Raw genomic sequence first — 25,832 nt, forward strand, 5'->3', positions numbered from 1 at the left:
TTTAATCATAGAGGTATTTTGTAGATATATTATAAGTTATCTGTAATAAGAAATAAAAATAAAAACAACATTTTTCTCTATGAATAAGATTCAAGAACCATGACAACGACAACCACAAAAAATTGGTTAGATACAAAAACATATTTTTGTTAAAAATGTATTAATATTATATCTTGTTGACTATAATAATAATATCATACTATAGTACCAGAGTTCACTGGATTAATTGGATAAACTACAAGAAAATCTTTATCACAAACATTCAAAAAAGAAAACGCACAATTCAAAATTTACGGAACATGTCACATGTGCCAATTAATCTTCATACCAAAATTTTAAACGAATCATAAGATATAAAAACAAGTTAATGCAGTAACAAAAATCTTGCTGTGGTTGGGATGGCGTGAGTGAGCTGCAGCTTATGATATTACCGATTTTTATATGATAAGGGGCGTTATTTTCTCAAAAGATTCAATGCGACAGCGGCAACATACGTAAAATATTTTATGTACACACACTGTCGCATTGTACTTTTTACAAAGGCTTACAAAAACTGACGCCGAGATGTGTAAATTATACATTTGTTTTTACTCACGTGATAAACAGGGCCATCATGATAATATGACGTACGGAAACATTTAGGTAAAATAAACAAAAAACCTTATGTTTGACGAAACTTAGCGGAATAATGTAGATAAAAAAGTATTATATTATATGGAATCATGAGTCAACTTCTTGAATTGTCTTGGAATCATTAATTTACCTATCTCGATAATACGGCAATAGTAGGTATACCTATTTTTCCGTGATCTGTATTACCTTAAATTATTTTTTATATTGTATCACAAGAAGTATCAAATTCTAAAAAATCAGGAAAACAAAAAATGTTAAAATCAGGTATTTCTCTAAGATTTCTAATTTTATATTTAGAAATAAACTGCTCGTCTCAATGGTGTAAATATTTGAAATTTTCTTAAAATATGTATTTTGGTAATCCTTTTTATTATCTGAAAACCGCGTTTAACCCTAAGGTAATTCAACTAAAATGTTTAATAGTACCTTTTAACGTTAATACACTGTAATATTACTAATACTATATCACCATATATAAAATTTCAACGATCTAAATCTGCAGAATCGTAATTAACAAATTTGTTTTTGTTTCATATAATATTACTTAGCCTAAATGTACAATGTATATATTAATTTATCCCACTTTAACCATTTATTTTTACATAATGGCTTACAATATGGAGGTGCTAGTAATACGAACAAATTCTGAAAAAAAAAAAAAAAAACTAAAAAAGTACAATAAATATTTAATGTCCGCTTAACAACTTTTATTGCAGTTTTATCAAACTTAACTGTCTTTATAACTGACTAACTTAACATAATACACAAGTTAATAATCCACCTTGCCTGGTTATTTGGAAACCACCTTTTGGAAATCGTCCAATACAAAAACCTTACAAGCATTCAAATGCATATATTATATTATATATTTATCTCCGTCAAAATATAACCTCTGCTCCCTGACATGTAACAAATTAAAATCTCCACCACGACCTAAAACTACCTACACCCAACGAACTAGCCAAATTTTCAAGTCGAATTTCATCGAGTCAAAAATCTACACGAATTCTTTTATGCAACAATAATATTATCCTATACGTATCATTACATGATACATAATATTCATATAATAAATTCAAAAGTCAAGAGACATCTAGGGACATCCTAAAGTGATATAAATTATATAATAATATTACACAAGGAAAAAAGAGTATCTCGTTGGGTGTCTATATACCGGTCGTCTTACCGTCTTACCGTTCAAGTTATTGTTTAATTCGTTACGACGTATCACTTCTTCTAATTTTCTAATTATATAATTTTTTTATGGATTGTAAATAATATTATAGTTTCCTAATAAAATAAAAACAAATATCGTGTTTGCGGTTATTGTCTTGCTCGCTTAATATACGCCGTATTATAGGCGGCGGTGGATGAATTTCGCTCTGATAAAAATGTCATCGACGCGCGGACGCGGATGGCTCTCGAAATTTTTTCAAAAAACGCGCGCGCCTCTGCCGCGCCGTTGCCCCGGCGACCAGCACACGATCCGCCGCGGTGGTTGTTCAACGGGTCTGTCGCCGTCATTGCTGCCGCCGCCGTCGTCACGGTTGTCGTCGCAGTCGTCGTCACCGTCGCGTAGTGGGTCTCGCGCCGCGCGTCGGAACTGAACACCCACCGTCGTGGTGTTGGGTGGTCGTCTCACCGCGTCGTTATTCCGAGCTTGTCGCACGTCAACTTTTCCGGAGCTCGCGAAACAGCCGTCGTCTTTTACCGTCATCGCGGATTTGTGTCCTCCCCCATCCCCTTTAACAGTCGTAGCACACATTGAGGGACTCATGTAAAAAAAAAAAAAAACCCACTCGCGTAAGTACGATTATAATAATATTACCTATATGTTTATAGTACCTGCCTCTACCTATATTTATGTGGTAACTACATTTAATATGCTTAGACGGTATATTATAATATTTGTCTGATTATATATCCAATACTATACTTGCAGTGGTAATAACGTAACTATAGGACCATTTTCGGGCGGGCGGATTGGCGGGGAGTGGGAGTTGATAATATGTTTATGTCATATTATAATTTGTCACGAGGGGTTAAAAAAATACAGACATTTAATAAGTTAATCCTATAATATTAATACTTGATAATTAACTTTTTTATATTCATTTTATAATTTGTTTTATAAAATATACATAATAATTTAATAATAATATATTGCTTATAAAACTGTATTACGTATAAAAATTTACTGTATAATCTCAAACAGAAGAATCGAGGCACAATTTTTTTTTATTGCGATGTGTATACCTATGATAGAAAACGAGCGGTTTAAATTTTATAGGGCATATTACAATTCGTTTTCATATCAAAATGGACAAATTTTATAAAATAAAAGGGTTGTACATCCACATCACGTATCATAGTGAGCCACTGATTACTTGTGTATCAAACTCATAAGCAGTGGCGTAATTTGGCTATGTTTGTGGGGGGGGGGGGGGATAAAATGTTTTAACATTTTACCTATACTCCCCCCCCCCCATAAAAAACAAATCGATAAGTTATTTTTAGTTCAATAGGACTACGGAAAAATAGTAGGATAGGATAAGATAGGATAGATATGACAATAGTCTTTAATCTAGATAAAATAATCTGATAATCGTCGAGCGTCGTCGATCCACGATAAAATAATACTTTACTGCTCGGGGTTTATTTTTGTACCACTACACAATGCATAAACAAACTCAAAACATATTGCAATAGTGATACTTATAAACTTGCGTGGCTGCATTTAAAACGAACTAGGTACGAAGTATTTATGTACAACTAGCATAAAGGATTTGTTTTTTTTTGTATTATTTCTATAAAGTATAAAATATAGACTATTTATAATAATATTAATTTTCCGAGGTATTTGATTTCAATATATATATATATATATATAAAAAAAATAATATTAATAATTTTTATTAGATAAAGAAGTACATAGCCGAATGTAGTTAACCAGTCTTTAAAAAAAAGTTCATGGGGGGATACGATACCCAAATCCCCCCCCCGGAATTACGCCACTGCTCATAAGTCTCAAAATAGCTTACCCAAGTACATATTAAATATCGGCGCCCATACGTAAAATTTTTAGGAAAAAAATTTCAAACGTAAAATAGTAAAGATTTAATGTTATTTTAACATATGAGTGTAAAATATATGCATGTTATTTTTGTATTGTCATATATATATATAGGCACAGTTGATTAAAAAATATTTTAATTAGAATAACAAAAAATTTAAAATCAAATAATCTAATCAAATATATTATTCCGTATCGGTAAATAAGAACTGCAAATTTCTTCGCTTTATTCCAAACATATTAATGACATCCTGAATGAAAATGTCCTTGTTTATGTTCACTCTTTCACGATGAAGGCTAATCATACATATGTAACTCATTCATATTATCTTTTGCAAATTCCCTATCTCCCCCCCCCTCCCCCCTCCCCCATAATGGCCGTCCATGATATTCCACAATCCATCATAGTTAAACTAAAACAAATACAAACCTAAATTTATATTAAAATAAACAATTCTAATTTCTAATTTCCAAAAGAAGAAAAAAAAGAATTGTTAGAAATTACTCCATCAACAGTATTTTGAGATTTTATAATAAACTATAAATTTATAAAAATACATTTAATAAATAACTACGTCAAAGATTTCTACGAACTTGCATATTTCAATTATATAATTGTATGTTGTTATAATGCATTTCATATTTTTTACATTTTTATATGAAAATAAAAATAATTTTTGGAGCATAACTAGAACCGTCTCCTTGTCTCCTGGAAAATTCTTAATGGTTCACAAAAATATTATATATTACATATACACGTTTTCAACCGAAAGAATAGAGTTTGAGTTTACAATGTCGAATATTAAAATGAAGAAATAATTCATTCCGCGTGTGTCAGCTTAATGTATAAACGACCACAGCTCGTGGCTAGGACATTTAGATAAGTACAACTACGGACACCCTATTGAAAATCAATATTTTTTTTTAGGTATAACTGAGTAGTAACATATAGGTACCTAAATGGCTAAATTGTTTTTCAAATTCAACAATTCAAGTAATAGTAATGTTTGTTTTTTTATCACTTATTCACGTTATTATTATTATCACATAATACCAAAATAGACAAATATGCTACAATCGTCTTTGCAAACATCGCCCTAAGGTGATGGTCGACGATGACGTATAGTTCACTCGTTATGCTTCACCCACCCCGATCCCATACACCATTCCGTTATCGCATAACGTGGACAAATGAAGTAATTAAAAAAATTCAATTAAAACTTGAACGAAAAACATTATCGAGAAATAATTTTGCTTTCGGAAATTGTTATTTTTCACATAACCTACACACACACACATCTTATCACTGTCACAAAAAAAAAAAAAAAAGTATATACATATAAAAGAATTTGGTAACGATTTAATCGAACCTCGCTTGCTCCGTGATTGACCTCTAAATGAGAATACTACGCTGATGACATCATTTTTTTTTAACTAACTTGTCACAAAGTTTTTAATTAAAATACTCCTTTATATATATAAATATATAATATATATATATATACCGTTTCTGGTAAAATTAAATGAATGCTTTAATATATTTTATGTTCAATATTTTATAGTTTGCAGTTGTTGTATATAGGTAAACTACCATAATTTACCGAATTAGAATATACAAAAAGATAGTCAAATACAATTTTTATAATTTATACTGAATAAAATATGAGTTCACATATTATAAAAATTATTTTTTATTCATTGCAAACGTTAATCATTCACATTTTTTTAAAGTATTTACTTGAATTTACAAGAATATAATTTTAGGATTAAATTGTTTATTTAAATCTTAAATAAATATAAAAAATACAGACAATTAAAATAAATACTTTGAATGCATTATCCTTATTAATATTAATAAAAAAAAATAATACATACTATAATATTGATAACAATAAAAATTTGTTTTTTTTTTTTCATTAGGGTTAAGGCTTCGACAACTGAGGTCATTAGCCTGGGGAACTGTAAGGGAAGGTACTGTAGGTTTTTAACACGTGGGTATTTTTGGCAGAATTTTGAATGGGCACCCGTAGGTTTCTGCCATGCCCGGTTTGGGGGCGGCGCCTCTCTCTCCAGACATCGCGAAATGCCCAAAGAGCGAATTTATATTTATAATATATCTTGTGGGTTATCTTATACGTTCGTGTGTCAAAATTCTGTTGAACTAACTAATTAACATAGGTAAGTAATTGAATAAAATATGAAGTTTTTCAAATTTTTTTTAGAAACCATTGAGGCATTGACCAGTATTTACTCTAACTGTATCTAGGTGGTAATTTAACCATCACTAGGTACCGTTTGTATAATATATTTTTTCTATTAAATTTTACAAAACTGTTTCTATACTCGTGCAATTTCAATTTACTTGTTTCAATGATAAAGCTAAATATGCATATTGTTAGAGATAGGGTAAAATTAGATAAATAGATATTGTGAAGTATAAGAGTGAATAAAATAAATAAATGTTTACAGTTTACATATTAACAGTACTTAATTTTACTCTTTCTCTTTGATTCTTTATTTATAATTACTATAATGTTTGAACTATTTTAAACGAGATAGCGTAAATTCAATTCATATTAATGATTAATTGTAAAAGACTCAATACAGTGTCTATAAATATAGTGATAGGGAAAAATTTTTGTTCAGTATAATATGAAATATGGACTATTATTTATTTATTTATTTTATTTAAGACTGAGACAACATTAGAAAGTAATGGTATAATTAAGTCTTACCAACGATTATATAAATATGCCAGGAAATATAAGAATAAATATAACAATATATAAGTACATCGGCTATCTACTACCTGTCATGTTCAATTAATATCATAAGCCTTGGTTTGTTGATTCAATTCTATACAATTTTAGGGATTAAAAATAAACATGGACTGTGTTACTGTGACACTGTGTTCATGACATTACACAAATCTAAGTCAATTTTTTTTATAAATAAATAATTATATTATAATGTAAAATTAAAAATGTACAAAACTATATTTCATTTTGATAATGTGAGGGAATCTAACTAATACAAATTAAACTGTGGCAAATATGTTAAATTAATCTTTCAAATTTTGTTTTAAGTATATATTTTGATGTGTAGGTATTTTTAATAATTAATTATTATCTAATAATGTAATATCATCATTTGATGTAAAAACCAATACTGACATACCTATCTATGGCTTAACTTCAAATAAAAGACCTAGGTAATTCTTATTTGTAAATAAATGCGTGCAAATTATTGTAGAAGTAGTACGATAATATGTATGGGGCTACCACGATGGTAACACGTTAAAAGCGTGAGATTTGCAGAAATGAAATCGTGTCAACTATCATTACACTTATGTTGGTAGCACATAATATTATTATCATATTATGTTTTTATTATGAACACTTATTATTATTATTATTATAACGGTTTTGTATAAAAACAATAATAGTTAACACTTAACAGAGTATACTTATGAGAGATATTGGAACGCGGGTGTATAAAGACACCGAGTGTTTCTCGATAGGGTTCGTGTTTTTTCCTGAAAATTTTTTCTCTATCTCTTCCACTCTCTGTCTCTCTCGTACATCACACTCTCTTTGCCACTCTTTCCTAACGTATTTTTTTTTATTATTATTTTTTTTTTTTTTGAGTGCGCTGCCATCGTCAGCATCCGAACCACCGTCATCGACGTAATTTTTAATCGAATTCCAAGCTCTTCCTGCAGCTCACGCTTTATATTATAGCGTACATGCCAGAGAACATTACCAAAAGTATTTGGTTTTCGTAAACCTCAACATTAATATTAGAATATTCTCATATGTCTGAGGTGTACTATGTTTTATAATATCAGCATGAATTAACAATATAAATTCACCAAAGAAGCACATCCCCATTTTCTCTTTAATAATTTTTAAGATGTAAAGTATCTAAATCAAGACTTTAACGAGTATAGTTGTTTCCAAGTTATTAAAATGTATTTACTAAAGATAAAATATCTTAAAAATGGTTTTACATACAAAAATATAAAATAAATGTTATATTTGTTCTAGTACTTACTTATTGTACTCTGTTTATTGTACCTGTTATTTGTTTTCGTTGGGCACTTTGAAAACTGAGTTGATTGGATTTTAATGCAGATAATCTTGATGAGTTGTATGAAAAAATTGCTATTTCTAACTCTTTAAGAATAAAAGTACCTACTTGCCTACATACATATATACACATAAACATGGATATAATAATACTAGCCACTAGGTATAAGAAAATTAATGTTGTTATCTGACAAATTAATATTATTGTAATAAGTATTTTAGACTAGATATAGCTAAATACTGCAATTCATTTATATAGATTGCCAATTCAGTAAACATTTTAATAACCTATTAAAGCACAATATAATATAATAATTTCAAACATTTAATTATAATAAACATTTGGCTACATTACAATATTTCTAGCATAAAAACTTCTAACTTTCAACACACTTAATTTGAACTTATTGTATCTACTAAAAAATCAATAACTTAAAACTTGAACACCGATGTTTACATGAATTCATATATATATATATATATATATATATATATATATATATATATATATATATAAATATTATACGTTAGTATGACTCATAGGCATGACCCATGTAGGCTCGACGCGAAAGGCGTAATAAAAATTAAAAAATATTAATAACTTAAACAACATATTATATTATAGATTTATCTATCTAATTACGCTTACGCACAATTGGTGAATATATATATGATAATACAATTATGCGTTGGTCTTCTGAAATCGATGCACGTGCCGAATTTTATGTGCACGTGTTCGTCTGTATATGCAAGTCCTATCTTGATATATCGTATTACGGCGCATAATTCGTAGCCACATATATAAGAGCGAGTGCTCCGGTTATGTAGGCGTTGGTTATAAATATATATTATTACTCGGAGAATTTCGGGACCATGTTAAGACGTCTTTATAATGCCTGCAATGACCCAATTTGTATTGTTTGAATCTTTTTTCAAAGAGAAATATTTTGCACCCTGCACAATGACTTTGCGTATGTTAACCACGCTGGCTTTTCCTTAACGTATTATTTTAATGTCAACGAACGTTATGAAATTATCTATGATGATACAATAATATTAGTACCTACATATACTATACATTAAGATTGAAAAACAGAAAAGAATATTCGTCCACGTGGGCGTTTTGTGTACAACACGTGAACATCACACACTTGTATCAAAAAGAGTGTACACGTGAACGGAATAGTTATTTTTAAAATGTATTTTAATACAATTATCATGGTATTGTATTTACATGTTATTCATAAATTTATTTTTACTTGAGATTTATTTAAAATGTTTATACACATTTTTAAATAAGTGGTAGGCAGGTACTTAGGGTTATTTGTTCAACGTGAGCTACTCATTTGGTATTTATTTTATGTATGACTAAATAAATAGGTATGATTCCCCGCTTCCACTATTTTCTATCAACATTACTGACTAATGAAATATGGAGAAATACGAGCAATGAAATTCGGAAAAAACTGGTTTTTTGTGATCATACCTATTTATTTAATCATGAATACCTATCTTGGGTAATATCATTTATATGGAAAATGCATTACATTTCAGTAGTTTATAATGGTTTTATCAATCAATAAGTGATAAAAAAGGAAAAGGGTACATCTCCGGAAATTTAAACTTTATAGGAGAGACAAAAAACTTAATTTGTTAATAAATATTTGATTTTAAAGAATATAATGTTTACATCAATATTTTCAATCTTGTATCCCATACACCTGTAAGGTAATTAACGAGTTTATTAAATCTAATATAAATTATAAAATAAAAATAGAAAATGGATATGTTACTTTTTCCAAATAAAATTAATTGATTTTGGAAATTTGGCGAGATCTGAATTTTTTCATTCACTCAATAAAATATTATACATGAAAAAGTATATTAATATTATATAATTCATTATTTAGATTTTTTATCGATGAAATAAATACCTCAAAATAATAATAATAATAATAGGTACATTGTTTTATTATAATATTAAAAAACTTAAGTTATTAATCTTCTTCGTGAAATTCTTTTAGTTCAGTTATCAGCCAATGGATTATTCCATCATAGAATGGCATTCTATCAGCAGGCTTATGATGAAGAAGTCTTTTTATATGTTCCCTTTTCGAAATAAATGAAATAAAGTTACACATATTGTTACTATAGAAACACGTAGGTATCATGTTTCGTTTTCACACCAAATAGTGTGTTTAGATACAAATAAAATTTGCCTTCAAAAATTTGAAAATATCTAAATATTGGACGTATTTATTTTTCCAAATAACCCATCCTATTATAGAAAGTAGAAAATTTGACTTCACAATTTAAATTTCAAACTAAAACCTACTTATCAAACAGAAACATTTTGATATATAATTTTTATTACGCTAAATGTACATATATGTTTTAACTATATACCAATTATTAGGCTCTGATTTTGATGATTTTTGTAGGCACGCCATAATCATTTAGTTGAATTTATGACTAAAGGTGTTTTAAATAATAAATTTACTAAAATGGTTAATCTAGTTTTAAGTAGTATTATTATATAAGGTTTAATTATTGCATAAACAAATATAACTTAAAACACCTTTAAACATTAAACATAATATAATACATAATATATAGGAATAAATTACTTCCGTATCTACTAAAGAGTACTACTATTTCTTACTATTATCGTTTTTATATTATTCTTACAATTATAGGTTTGGGCGATTACTGTAGTCTCGTCTTACAGGTTGTACAAGAACAATTATTTTTTATACGTTTTATTTATTACATTGGTAAATGGTCTTCAAAGTATACATAATATTATATATATATATATAATATATATCTAAACCTTAATATGGATGTGACTCGTTATATTTAGAGTTTTATCGTTTTGAACGATTCAAAACTCGTATTGTTAGAATTTGAAATACTTGAATGAGGAAAAACACGTGTGTGCAGAGGAAATTGGAAAACTTAACGAATGTCATACCTACATTTCGATGACATATTATGCAAAGTAAAACTGTTACTTTGGTTAAAAGAAAATATTATAAGTTTGGTTGAATTTGAAATATTTTAGTGTCAATTATATGAGTCTATTACAATGTATATAATAAGTAACTGTTAACGTTTATTATATAAAATAATTCGAAACATTTAGTTGCACATAAATTCTTTTAAAAGTGCACATTAATTATTTAATACGATTGATAAATTCATATTGATTGTAATGCGTATTTATACCTATAATTAGTATAATTTATACCGAATATATGTTATATTATTGTACTTATACTTAATTTAATATGTGTATACCTATAGTGGAAAATAGGTATTGGAAATTTGTTGTGTATTTTTTAGTACGTGTTCAATACTAATTCGACATTCGTACATATGGTTATGGATATGATTTATAATACATAAATAATTTCCAAATAAATTATTTTGGCATAGCTTTTAAGAAATTTAGAATCTTTCTTAAATAAAAAAAGAAAGAACACGAACAATAAGTCAGTATTTGAACTTACAATACAATTATAATAAAATGTATATTACATAATATTATATATCAGCTGAAAAAAGAAATCAAAAATAAAAACGCGTTTAAAGAAAAACAAATTCTATCTATAATTATGTAGGATTTTGTTCTAGTTTTTAAAATATAATATAATATTGTGTATATTTTTATATTTATGAAAAACCGGTAGTCTTCGGAAACACAATTTCTTTCCTATGTGATCAGTTAATAGGTGTAATGATATTTGTTTCTATTTTTACAATGTTTGTTGAAAATATATAGGTGTATATATAATAATGCCATGATAACTTTATACTTAAGATTTCTACCGCGCACTCATTTGCGTTAACCTCCGCTCACTTGTTTTGCTTTATCGAACACTCGCTTTTAAAAGTTTTTGGAGTATTGTGCACTCGTTGTTCTATATTATACTTAGTCGTGTAATTTATCAGTATGCATTATATATGTATTTAATTTAAATAATTATATGTAATATTCTGTTGAAAATGTGAGGTACAAAATTTTTAATTAAATATAAATACTAAACGCGTGAATTTCTCAGTAATTATAGTGGGTAAAAGTATTTTTTCCATTTATAAGCATTGCACCAAACAATATTTTATGTATTATTATGTATGATATTCAATTAATAAATACGATGTGATATTAAAAAAATTTCAACTGACAATTGAAAAAGTGCGAAAAATATTTATTTTTTTTTTTAAACAAAGGAGACGAAAAAAAAAACAAATCTTATGCAAATAAAGTGAGTTTAGAATTTTTCAATAAGTTGATTGAATAATCTTTGGCCAATCCGATGTTTTGGTCCAGTGGAGCAAAAAAGTAAAACAAATATTAGGAAAAAAAATTTGAAACCAGAGGCCCATATTTAAGTAGCGAGCATGAGGGTGGTGGAATGGTGATATCCGGAATGTTGTGGATTTACCGATAAAAGGACACTCGTAGGTTGGTTTAAAAGAGACTCGTAGTCGATATAAGTATTTTAAAGGGCACTTAGGTATCATGAAAATTTGCTCTTGATCTTTTTTAACCACGGCATAATTTGCAGATATTTGTTGAAAGTCATCCATATATATTTTATTTGAATATATTCATGGTAAAGGCACTGTTACAATAATCAACGATTCATCTGTATATCAATAGTTTAATGTACAACCATACAAATTAGTTTTGATTCACTACATTATACATAATATATATAGTTTAGTATACATTAATTGTGTAATTTCTGTAACACACTATCACGTTATTTTTCCATTTAAATATTATGTTTTCTAAGCTTGAGTGGTGTAATACAATAAACTAAAACAATGGTTAAAATAAAATGTAATTTTAATTTCAAAGCTAGTTGCTGTTATTATTTTAGTCATAGTTTTATCGTAATTATTTTCATTTAAAGTTGATTATAATATAATAACAATACACACGCCCAATATATCACATTATATTCATGATAGGTTTTGTTATAAATCGATATTATCTAATGTATTATGTTACGCGTGCGACTTTCTTTTTCCTTCATTCGTGTACACTGTACAATGATGAACAATTTATTAGTGTATATTAAAATAATATACTGCATTATTATATCTAACTAAATTCTTAAATGCAATTTAAGATGAAGATCGAAGGTAGAAATTTAAGTAGTATTTAAATAACACGACTTGTGTGACCGTTTCATTATTTGTATTCGTTTAATAATCATATTCCTGAATAATTTATGCACAACATGATATATATTTGTTATTTGAAGAATGATTAATATGCATAATCATATTATTATTCGTAGTAAAATGAATACAAAATAATATCATAAAATAAACTTTATTCGATAAATATTAAATTGAACTGATCATGGTGCCGAAAAAAATCATTTCTAAGAACACAGATTTATGGAATTTATTTGTTTAAAGTCAAATAAAAGCAGCCAGTTTTATTTATTCTAAAATTTAACACTGCAGGCTCATCATGTTATACGACTTACGAGTGTAAACATCAAAACACAAAGATTACGGTAAATTTTCGATGTGCATACTTTTTGGAAATATAGTGTTTTTAGAACCACATAATGGAATTCAAATATAAAAAATCTATGCGTAAGTGTGTGTGATGAGAAATAAAAGTGCAGTATAATAATATTATTGCTAGCTTATTCCCGATTCGTAAATCGAACCTAAACTTATATTTCATGTCGTTTGGAGCTGGTGCATTACCGACGACAAGCTGTTTTAAATTACACTGCAAGTTGTAATCCACGATTTAGTTATTTATATACCTATACTTTTGAAACCGAGACAAGCGTATTCAACGTAAAAATATATTTTGATGGAGTTCATACCATATTATATATGTAACTGTAGGTGTGTGATGAAATTTAATTCGTTTAAACAGTTTTACGTTGCTTAAATATTATAATTGTAACACCCGTGCGTACAGCATTTTATTATATTTTATACAATCAAATTAATTGAAAACAGGGATTTCAAGCGTTCGTTTTTTGATTATATTATTATAAACGGACGCAAAAACGTCTACGCGTAATTGAATTTTAATCTAATCGCGGACACCGAGTATATTAAAATGTCGTGGCCATTATTTACATGACCGCTTGTAATAACTCAGAGCATAATACTATGAGGATTTATATACACGTCCAATAATCTATGCGTATATGGGTGACTGCGTGGGTGGTGTGTACAATTCATTTCGTTTTATCGTTTTTTATTTTGTCGAAATATACTATACAATGTGATGGTATACTCGTTGAACAAAATTGTTGTAGTAAGCTTTACTTTAAGTATGTCTATAGTACGCGTTTCTGAAACCACGATTGTGCGTAACTTTCATACAATAGGTACATCACACATGTGCATATTATCTGTTTAAGTTTCATCGATAAATATCAGTCATAACAAAAGCAACCATAACGTGTACACAATATTGGACAAAAGATAGTTTGTGTAAATATTATACAGTAGGTATATGTATACCTACACCTTATTATATTCTCAGAATGCGGGACCACAAATTTTGGCCGGTTTCGTTCATTCTGCAGTGTTGTACAATAATAATAATGAATTTTTTTCGTTTCGTTATATACACCATACACCTATACCAATATCGTGTGATTTAATGTATTTTTCTACTGGAGCTAGACTTAGACGAAGAGATGTCAATACGATACGACCGTAAGATGAAACAGTAAAATGTTGAACGTATCCACGATGACTACGTTATAATATTATACTTTCAGGGGATTTTCTCAAAGCTCGTTTCGTTTAATTACCCACACGTGACACCAAATATACCGTCGATATAATATTTGTCTATCGTCTTAGTTTTTCATCATTCCTTCACCACTATAATGATCCTCGCTCGGTTCCGTTACTCGATTCCGGGTGTTCTATTGTCTTTGACCGGAGTTATGTCACGTCGTACACGTCTATTATAACTGCGTACAGATAGATTACATTTTATACGATGTACCGCATGCACGAATACGTACCATAAAGTTTGTGACCGTTGTTTTCGCCGTCGCAGAACGTATGACCATCTCGTTCCATTGAATTAAACGAATGAATAAAAACTTTCATGTTAGTATTACTAGAATTGAAAATATCTCCGTCCAGTAATCTCTAAAACTGTGTGACGAATCAAAAAAAGAGTTTTTAGGAACGATATAATAATTTTATTGTTTTGTGACATTGGAATATGTTTGAAATTAAATGAGATAAAAAGATATCGTAATAATGTGTTGTTATCACATCTCAATCTGCAAAAAGAGATGTTTCTTAACGTTTTTATGGAAATCTCTGAAACTCCTTGTCACACCACGAGTGTGTGTACAGATTAAACAGTAGATTCAAATGGATACCACGTACGTGGTACAAATGCTCAAAAGTCCAAAACCCCGGTATCACCATATTCTATCCGGGGCTTAAAACGTCCACGAAGAATACGTTTCGTGTACTGCAGCCGCGCCCGTTGCCTAGGTTTCACGAGCGACGCTACGAGTATGAAATATTATTTTATTTTAATTTCGAGCCCGTCTCTGGTATCTTTGGATTATACGAAGATTTGTGATAATGCAACATGTCGTATTTGTCATAACAGCAAATAGTAAAAAGCAACGAGAACGTGTAGTGTAACGAAATAATAATATATAACAATAATAATATTATATTATTATTTTTGTGAAAGAGTTCTCTGTACAATATGTTATTGTATTACATATGTGTGTGTAATGTGTATACTGTCTAGTGTCTACAAATGTATATCATAATAAAATTTATTATTTTCCAGACATATAATATTATGAATTATTATTATCGTTTAAAAAAAATATGGTGAGATAAAGTACCGAATGATGAAATACAGAAATAATAACAAAAATACTACTACTACTGCCACTACTACTACTGCTACTACTACTACTACTTCTAATAATAATAGAACAATATACCGTCAGCACCTATATTATTATCAGCAGTATTTTGCTTTCACCGCGGTCCTGACACGGCGCGTTGTATAGTCAAAACAGGTACACGAGCGCGCAGACAACGGAAAATGTCAATTTGTTGAACGAAACCGAATATCATAATAATTATTTCGAGTCTACGTTATATCTAATATACGTATAATATTATAAACACGAACGTAAATATATACACAGTATAAATATACTGCACGGTGAAATCAGGTAAATTCGTGTTATGTTTTCCTAATAAACTGTAATATACAATGTGCTGCAGATATTGAAATACGATCGAATTGTATCATTCTATCAACCGATGACGACGGCGACAATAATAATAGTAATTATTATTATAATAATTGGTTTTGCGTTTTTTCAATCGAGTAGCCTAGTAATATCACAATTCACGTGGTGTATGTACAGCATTTTGAAGCCGACATAAATTTCAACGTTGGTCGCAATATTTTTAGATTTTGGTTCTGATGATAATAAAATAATTTGTGGTCGTAAAAATTGTACGAAATCTGATTATAATACCAACCATTGAACTCTGCAGTTGACATGTAAACCGTTTACCCTGGTTAACTGCGTATATACGTATAATATGTAAATCACAGGACTATTATCGCCCGACGATAATGTTCGATAAACCAATACGAGACAATCCCATAATATTACGCCTCGCGAAAACCACGGTTGTCGTCGGTTATCGTAATATGGTAAGCGACATAATACCACTGAGTCTTGGCGATGAAATATATCAATATAATACAACTATATACTAAGCTATATATTAATATTGAATGTCCACCGTCAATTTAGTGTAGTAAAATATCCTTGGACGTTCCGAATATTCCTATCGTCATTCCTCGACCCGATATGTATGTATATTTTTTACGGTTGGTTTGTAACACGTATAGTATTTGTGGCAACGATTTTTCTTGCCTAAAATTCCGGTCGCGTACGAAACTGAGTGTAGACACCGGGCCACACCAACTAAAACTCACTATTATATTAAACATTATTATCGTATTATTAATTATGATATAACATGTATAATTGGTGTGATGTACAATATGGTTCACCAAGCATGCACTATCCATCTCATAATTTATTCAATGGTACCTACCTATTCGAGTTCCAATATTTGTAATGTATAAGAATATTTAAAGCCTTAATGTTATTTTAAATTGGTAAGGATTTTCAATATTTTTTCCCCCGAACGAGAACTCCTTTTTTCCATTAAATCACGATTCAGAAACTGATCGTTATAATTATTTTGATTTAGACACATCAAATGTTTTGAAAAGTTATCTACATTACAGTTTACAATGAAAGTAACCAGCAAAAACAAAAATTATTTGAAAACATTGTTGTTGTGAGTAAACCTAGAAATCCTGAAAACCTGAATTTAAAAGAAATAAATGTATATTATAATTAAAGGATAGAATGAGGATGAACATGTTTGTGGAATCAGCCCATTCATTATTATAAATATATATTTTTTTTTTCGAGCGTGGTGCTTATTAAAATGCAGGTCACGAAATATAATAATGTAGCGTTTTTATTGTCGTGCGAGTGGATCTAATTTATGTCACTTAAAATAAGATCACAAGTGGCACGATTAAAAACCATATATAATATAGTACATCCACGTGTTTAAGATTAAACAAAGTAACATTTCTGATTAAATACTCTAACGCAAATGTCGTGCTTATTCTTATCAATTTCCTTTCGCTACAGTTTATCATACAAATAATATTGTTCATTAGTAAGATTTGTTTATTTTTAGTTAAATAAATGTTAAATATAAATACGTAATTGTTAACATGTATGACGAATTTCAGACAATTTTATTTACAAAATCACAAATTATGTAATAGGTAAACCTATTATAGTACTATCAATGCAATTTATGTCATACTAGCTGGCCTGTGTACTTCGTAGCCCGTTAAAAATCCAAAATCCTACCTTTTATATCGTTCAAACTGTGTGTTAAAGTCGTTTTATGTGATGATGTTAGCAGTATATTTTTATATACATAGAATATAGATAGATAACGGTTAAAATATATTAAGTAATAATCTTATAACGATATTCAATTCCGTATATCATTATGCAATTTTCTTAGTTTTATCGATATAATTCTGACAATTCGAATATTCAACTGAATAATATTTATGACTATAATTTTTTAATTTAACTTCTCTTCTGCCCATAGGTCTAATAAAACTCTGAACCAAATTTCAACGAATCAGTTCAGCCGTTTAGAAATATATTTAGGACAAACAGCTATATCTATAAAAATAGATTTCTGTCTGTTTATCTTTTATTTGAATGCTTTACAATATAATATACATTATTTATACATTTTTCTAATAATCACGCTCGAATGAATACTGCAATTAAAATTACATAACATTTCCTCGCAATTGGTCCATTAATTGAAATTGGAATGCATAAGGATATACAGACATAAATCCATTTTTATTTATTTTTATTTTCATATTAATTGCCCATTAAAAATACTAACGCCTGTGATTTATTAATTTACTAATAGACCATCTTTAGTTATTCTTGACTTGAATTAGGTAACGGTGTAGATCAAATAACAATCCTATAATGTGATGCAATTTAAAACAAATTTGTCCTAACTATGAATATTGAATTCAAATTGGTAAAAATAAAAAAATAAATTTATTCCAAAAACTTAGATTTTATTATTCTAATACTTTATAATACATAATATTCTTTGTTTTATTTTCTGGTACGTATATAAACTGCAGTTTCGTTGATATTCTGACACAGAAACTTTTTTTAATAAATGATTTATTTTATTTATTTATTTAAATGGTTGCCAATGATGAAAAAAATATTATTATTATTTAGCTTCTTTTTGCTAGACAGATGGCGCCACTGTAATTTCATTATCACTTCATCATATTCCTCTAACCCTGTAACTTTCTTAAATTTTTTCTTACATAAAACCTTCTTCTGACAATTACGAACACAACGAAAAATGGATTAGCGAAATCGGTCCAGCCGTTCACGCGTGATGCGATGACCAAGGGAAACAGGGATCCATTTTTATATATAGAGATTATATATTTATGATATAGATGAATACTTAAGTGTATGTATTTGTAAAGCATTTATACGACTTGTATGTACTTTTAGTAAGTTACTATAGTACTAAACCCATTTCATTTCCATTTTATTCACCGATTGTTAAATTGCAATTTAATTTCTGATATCGTTATATTTATATAAAATACGAAAAATATATTTACGGAGTACTTCAGGTTTTGATTCTCTCTCCATAATCTTTTTCAGATCCCAAATAAAGCGAATGATGTATTTGTGTTACAAATTGCAACACTGGGTTTTCATTATTATCTTTTTCTTTTGAACGCACTTGATCACTCAGGGTATTCACAAATAGATCCGGAAATAAATTCAAAAAATGAAGGGAAAATAATAATAAGTAGAAATAATTACCTCTTTGATATTTCATCCAACATTCAGACTCAAGTCACTTTTTAATTTAATTTCTTAAACCGTTTCAAGCATTTATTCTACAAAAATAATCTATTCCTGGAAGAGATCATTGAAAATCCCTGAAAACATTCCTTACTAAAAAGCCTGTAACATGTAATATACGAATTATTGATTTCGATGAACTTTTATTTAAATAATACAATTATATTTAAATGAACTATTTCAAGTATAGTTGATTAATTATTTTAAAGTCAACCAAAATGATTTTCCTTCTCGTTTTACATATACTTATATAATGGTCTACAAATTTTTATATATTTTATGTATTTTAATGTACAACAGTTTAAACTATTAATGCTTAAACAATCAACGAAGTAAAGACAGTGTTATGTTCCACTATTTTTTCCTTAAGAATATAAAATGTCACAGTTTGATCAATGGCTTAAAAAAAAAAAAAAAAAACATTCCATCACATGTTATCACAGCGATGCACCTTAAACTATTGCATACATGGGATTGTTTTCATTTTACAAAGAATGAATGAAAATTTATTTGATGGTAGTCAAGTTATTTTTTTTTTTAACAATATATCAACGATATTACAGTACAAGTAATGATTTTACATTATTTTTTGTATATCACAACACACAGTCAATATCATATTTATTTTGTAATTTTGAATAAAACTTATAAATCTGTTAATTAATGAAATGAAATTATAAAATTAATATTAAATGAAAGCTCACTTGTTTCTTTTTCCATAAATTTGATATAATTTAAATCAATTTACTGAAAACCGGTGTGATTCTCGACTGATTCCACATGCCATACAAGTGAAGGGTGATATGTTTATAATTTTTTTCTCATAACTCTGCCCGAGGCGCAATTTGAAAAATAGAAATCCTTTTAGTTGATGCGTTTTAGGAGCGATTTCACTAAAAAATAACAAAACAAACAAATCGTGTTTGGCATAACAAATGACACGTTTAAAAAATATTTTACTGAGAAAAAAATAGTTTAAAAATGTTTATTTCAAAATTCTAGTTAAAATGAATTATGACCGATTGCGCGATAAATCTAACGTGTTGATATTATCATAAAGCTTTGAATTTAAAACCGGAGCGTGGCTAATTGTGAAAAACCATTAGACTACTGGGGTGTTCAATTTTGTTGATTTTTTTACTTAATTATTATATGCGCGCGTGATGTATAATATTATTGTATACTTTTTTTTACACCGTCCGGCCGGATAGTTTTTTAAAAGCACGAAAAATGTTTTCTATTATAAATTACTGAAGTAAACCAAAACTGTTTATGGTGTAATTGAATAATATTTTATTAGGAATAGAGTCCCACGTATACCAATCAACAATCGATTGTAATAATATAAAATATTTAGCAATAATATAATATTATATCTTAATATGTTATTAAATAATATTATCAGTTATTGAATTATGGTGGAAAGTGGGAGGAGATCCGCACTCCTCTTCGATTTTTTTGTATTTTAAGAGTACCACTTCTAGTTATTAGTTATTTCATTTTAAGGAATGCTAATTTTTTTCAACGATTTATTTTCCAGTTCAAGCGCTATTATATTATATTATCTTATAAATATATATTACTACATTATAATGGAAAAAAATCTTCTGGATAAGGATAAAGATAACAGCGCAGTGTTTTCAACATTTTATGCAAGATACGTCATATATTATGTAAAAAATAAACAAATTGAATTAATCTTTAACACAAGCTATAAGAATAAAAATTATATTAACAAATCAACAATTTTACGATAATTGGTAAAAAAAAATTGCACTTATGCATTTAATATGTTTATTAAGTGGTTATATATTTACCTGACTTTATATATTTTGTATGACTTGACATTAACTTTATGAAACTACGAAACTAGGAATGTAGGAACCAATAATAAATCAAAAACGAAAATAGAATACCTACGTTTTATTTTTAAAATGTCTATGAATTATACTTACAAAACAAGTTGTTGGACCCATATTATGTTTGTAAAATGATGGTGCAGAAAATCTCTAGTTTTAATAATGTAATACATATTATATAAAATAACACAACGAACGCGCTTATGATAATATTTTATTACAGCATACAGTATATACTAGTAATTAATTGTTTCATTTTTGATTCAAGTTATTCTTGCATGTCAATCAGATATTTGCAATTGATGACATTACGGCCGTCATTTCGTTTGCTGTATTCATAGAAGAAAGATTTTTACCATTATCACCATAACGTCTGAATATAATAATCAGTCTTTACTCTTTATTGTTTATAGGTAACCTTAAGTTCACCAGGAAAGTGTTTAAGGTATATTTTACGCTAATTTATTGTTTCATTTTTTGGATATTTGATCGATAATATAGTAATAATTGTATCAATGGTGTTATTATGTTATTTTATGTAATCTACGCAGTATAATATTATGAATTAATCTAATTGCACGATTTGAATGTATTTTTGCCTACAAGCCGGCAGCGATATTTGGCGCGTTCCTATACTTTCCCATTGATTAAACGTATTTTGAAAAAGCATTTCACATAAATACGTAATGTGCAGAAACGACAGTAATTCTAATAAATAATAATGTTTTCATGTTCTTCACGATAAGCCAGTGAACACAATGTCAATCGGGCAACCGACTAGAAATCTGTTGAACGTCTGCTTAAAAACGTCTGCTTCAATGAATCATTCATCATTCAGAAATCTCAAAACTCGATTTCGCAGTCTTTTGTGTAAATGGATTTCGTTATGAAAGTACCAGTTATTTCCGATGGGCTTGTAATCCATAAGTTTTGTTATTTTTTCTGCTGAAAACATTCTATATTAGTTGAGAATTCAGCTGAGAGAGGCGATATTTAATTCTATAGACATTATGGTTTCTATACATTTTTTTTTTCAGATTTGGAAAATAATTTATACATTTATCAACTCAATTTTCGTAGGTTATTTGTATATATATATAAAAATAGAATCTTTGCAATAAAGTAGGCTATTTGGGAATATTTAGATTTTATTTAACAATTCAGTTTATTTTCCAGTTTTCATAATATTATAGAAAAATATTAATTATAAAAAATATATTATCTTACAATTTGTCATTAATTATTTAATTATAAACAAATAAAAAAATTCCTTGTATTTATAAAGAATAATACGTGACTTGGTGTGGCGTGACTGGCTTCAGTCATTGATGTGTGTTGAAAGAGTCAGCCCAGATTTGGTGATTTTAGTTCCCGAACGGGTGACCACCTGTGTTTTTAGTGGCAAATCCTTATCTCACATCTACGTGTTCTTGACCAACCGTTCCAACCGTAAAAACCATACCAATCATATCTACTACAATAAAGAAAACAAGCTAATAACCACAGATTTTAACTTTAAAAAAAAAAATGTATTAGTGCCAGGTTGCATAACTATAAATAATTGATTAATTGAATAATTTACTAAAATTGAATGGACCATTCGCTTACTATTGATTCATTAAATGTTTAGTTATTATTTATGCATATATTAAAAAATAATACATTATAACGTGTATAATTTGTATGATTATTTTATAATTAATTTTGTTATTGGCCTAACTGTTGTTATCTTCAACACAATAAGCCTGATATTAATTCCACCGATTGGATAAAAGACACATTATTCAACTAATTAAAGTGTCTTGTCTTTCCATAGAGAGACAAACTTCTCATATAGCCTACAACATATTTGTTGTTTGTTCTACTACATTATTAAAGTCCTTAGTTTTTAGTGTTTTGACTGAAGATTGAAATTTAAACTAATTAAAATAATTATATACCTACCACAGAAAATTGAATAAAAATGTTTAAATTACGTTCAACAATTGTTCCACAATAATAAATAAACTACAAAATTTTTCCGAACAAATTTATAGCCAGATTTACATTTTAAATTCATCTACTATCCTAAACTATTATATTATTATAAAAAAATGATCGTTGTCTAATAATTTTTGTTCCACAAATTTAATCAGATTGCTCATAGTTGTATGGTTTACGGCTTAAACTATTGTTTGCGTAAATAAATTTGTGTGATAGTGAATTTTGAGAAAATTATTTTCCATCCATATACCTATCAGACGATATTTTCTGTCATTCTGTTATTTAGTTGAGATATTTCCTGTAAAAAAAAGGATGAAAATTCTACTAAAATAATTCCAACTATTAAAATTAGACTTATCCGAGTTCAAACCGTCAGCCATTATTTTTTCCGGAACGGTGTAGTAAATGAAGTTCTATTGTGCGCTGAACTTGTTTACATTTTTTTCGTTATCTATTTCTCATGAACAAATAAATGTGAAACTTGAATATAAAAAAAATACTCATTTATAGAAGGTTTTGAATATATTAAAATCGACGAAATGGGTTTTCTTTGATGCGCTTCAATACGCTAATTAATTAGATGGTTGGGCTTTGGTGGCTAAAACTATGCTTTTGTTTTTAATTTAGAATAAATCATGATTTTTGTCTTTAAAAATAAATATTCTAGATTTACATTTATACAAATAAGATATTTAATGATGGAATGATGTAGCGATTTCGCCGGTTTAAGTACATCATTTGACCGACTTATTCATTTCAAACAGCAACAACAAAAAATACCCTCTCCGGTCACACAATACTGAATTAAACACACACACACAAATACATAAGCTCTAACTACTTCTCTTATCAACAGCAACAAAACGTATTCATGTATAATCTTCGTTTTGTTTTCGTCAATTCTTTTGCCTTTTAAAACGCAACGAAAACTGCTGTTCTTCACCAGTTTTGTTTTATCTACAATGTAATATAAACCATAAAATTAATAAGCATATGTATAAGCATAGTACCAAGTTGCTCGTCCCTTGTATACGTTATTTTTTCGAAGTGTTTTTTTGAGACTTTTTCAATGTAGTAACATTATTTGTTTTATACTTAAGATTTTAAATCAGGAAAAAATGTATGTATTGATTTATGCCAGTTGATACTATAAAATAAATAACTGATTAGATGATTTCAAAGTAAGTGGAGTTGGCCCCTACATGGCCAATATTGTTTTACAACATTTTCAATGCTAATTTTGAAACTCCCAATAACACCCATTTTCTAAAACCACTGCAGTTTACTATATTCACGAATAAAAAAATATAACTTTCATAACTATTTTACACCTATATTGATAAAGCACGTTCACTGCTCACCGATCATACATTATATACACACTATACTCGGTACAATAAGTACATATTAGTAGGTACACACTTCAGTACATCACTCCAAAAGTTCAATGATTGTAGCGTGGACCGTTGAACAGATAGTTTAATAAATATAAGTTTGAGAATTTGATTGGCTATATTAGGTATTAATGGCGGGTTGTGAGAAGAAAATAAGATCTATAGGCGAAACTATTTTTTTTTTCACATATTTTAAGTAAAATATCCTAAATTTCAGTGCAACTCTTGTTACCCTAGAATTCGGCTAGCTATTGTCTATAACACTTTTTGTTTGTATCCCAATAGTATATAACATTGATAACATTCATAGTCTGCAATTTTGAATATGATAAGTAAACTTGAATAACGATCATATTTAAAAAAAAATACTTTTAACCGATTAAAATTTCTGTACGTGCTCACTGTTCATTTTCAAAATTTAACTCATCGTTTTCTCTCCCGAGTTATAGAAAGTTTTCAGTTGTAAGTACTACGGTGCTCATGTTATAATTTATTCATAACATATTTACGTACGTATTTTGCCGTTTAGAAGAATGGTTTTATATTATGAATGCTTATAAACTTAAAATACAAGGCAAGTAAATTATTATTATATTTAAAAATATTATGGTGCTTTAAAAATATAATTCCGATCATTTTTTCGAAACATAACAAAGTACAGAATGTATTTTAAGTATAATGGTAACTGCAATACGAGGCTAAAAATTGCTGAACATTGTTGATGTATTGTAGAAAATATACTCTCGATAAAATAATATTTTTCAATGTTAAATACAACTTCAAACTTCTATTGTCATAAAAACAACCTATTTGAAACATTATCGGCATACTTAATAGAATAAAAAAATTCTTGAATAGTTGAAAACTAATATAAAAAAAAAAAAAAAAAAAGTAAAGACTTTTAAACTGAAATTAAATAATACTCGTTTATACTTTGTACATTCGTTGATTGCAGTTCCTATTGCATGAATGCTGGAATTTCATTATTCAATGAATTTTACGTAAGGCCAATAATAGTTATAACATTATGTAACAATCTAAACAATTATTTAGATTTTATAATAAATTGTAAAATACTTTTGAGCAGATGTAGTATGTATAAAAAAATATAGACATACTAAATATGGATAGAAAAGTATTTTTTTCTGGCGGTCTGTAATAATCTTTATCATTTCTGGAGTTCTCGCCTCTCATAATGTTGTATTATCTTTTTTATATCTTTACTTTGTGTATACGTTACTAATTTTTTACGACACCGAAAGACA

The 25,832-nt window shown here is 28.1% G+C and overlaps 1 protein-coding gene across 6 annotated transcripts in view; it reads left to right on the top strand.

The window, feature by feature from the left end:
- LOC107165584 (Kv channel-interacting protein 4-like) overlaps window positions 1-25,832 on the top strand; it is a 150,527-nt gene that overhangs the window by 23,605 nt on the left and 101,090 nt on the right. For 3 of the 6 annotated variants that reach the window (XR_016190164.1, XM_089218887.1, XM_089218889.1), the window contains exon 1: window positions 2,173-2,436. The exons of the other annotated variants lie outside the window; for them this stretch is intronic. The gene's annotated coding sequence lies outside the window, so the exon portion shown is untranslated. Of the gene's footprint in view, window positions 1-2,172; window positions 2,437-25,832 lie in introns of those variants that run through there. 6 annotated transcript variants of the gene reach the window in all.

This window comes from Diuraphis noxia, unplaced genomic scaffold (assembly GCF_037042655.1).
Source record: "Diuraphis noxia isolate RWA-SAM2 unplaced genomic scaffold, SU_Dnox_SAM2 contig0002, whole genome shotgun sequence".
Classification (NCBI taxonomy): domain Eukaryota; kingdom Metazoa; phylum Arthropoda; class Insecta; order Hemiptera; family Aphididae; genus Diuraphis; species Diuraphis noxia.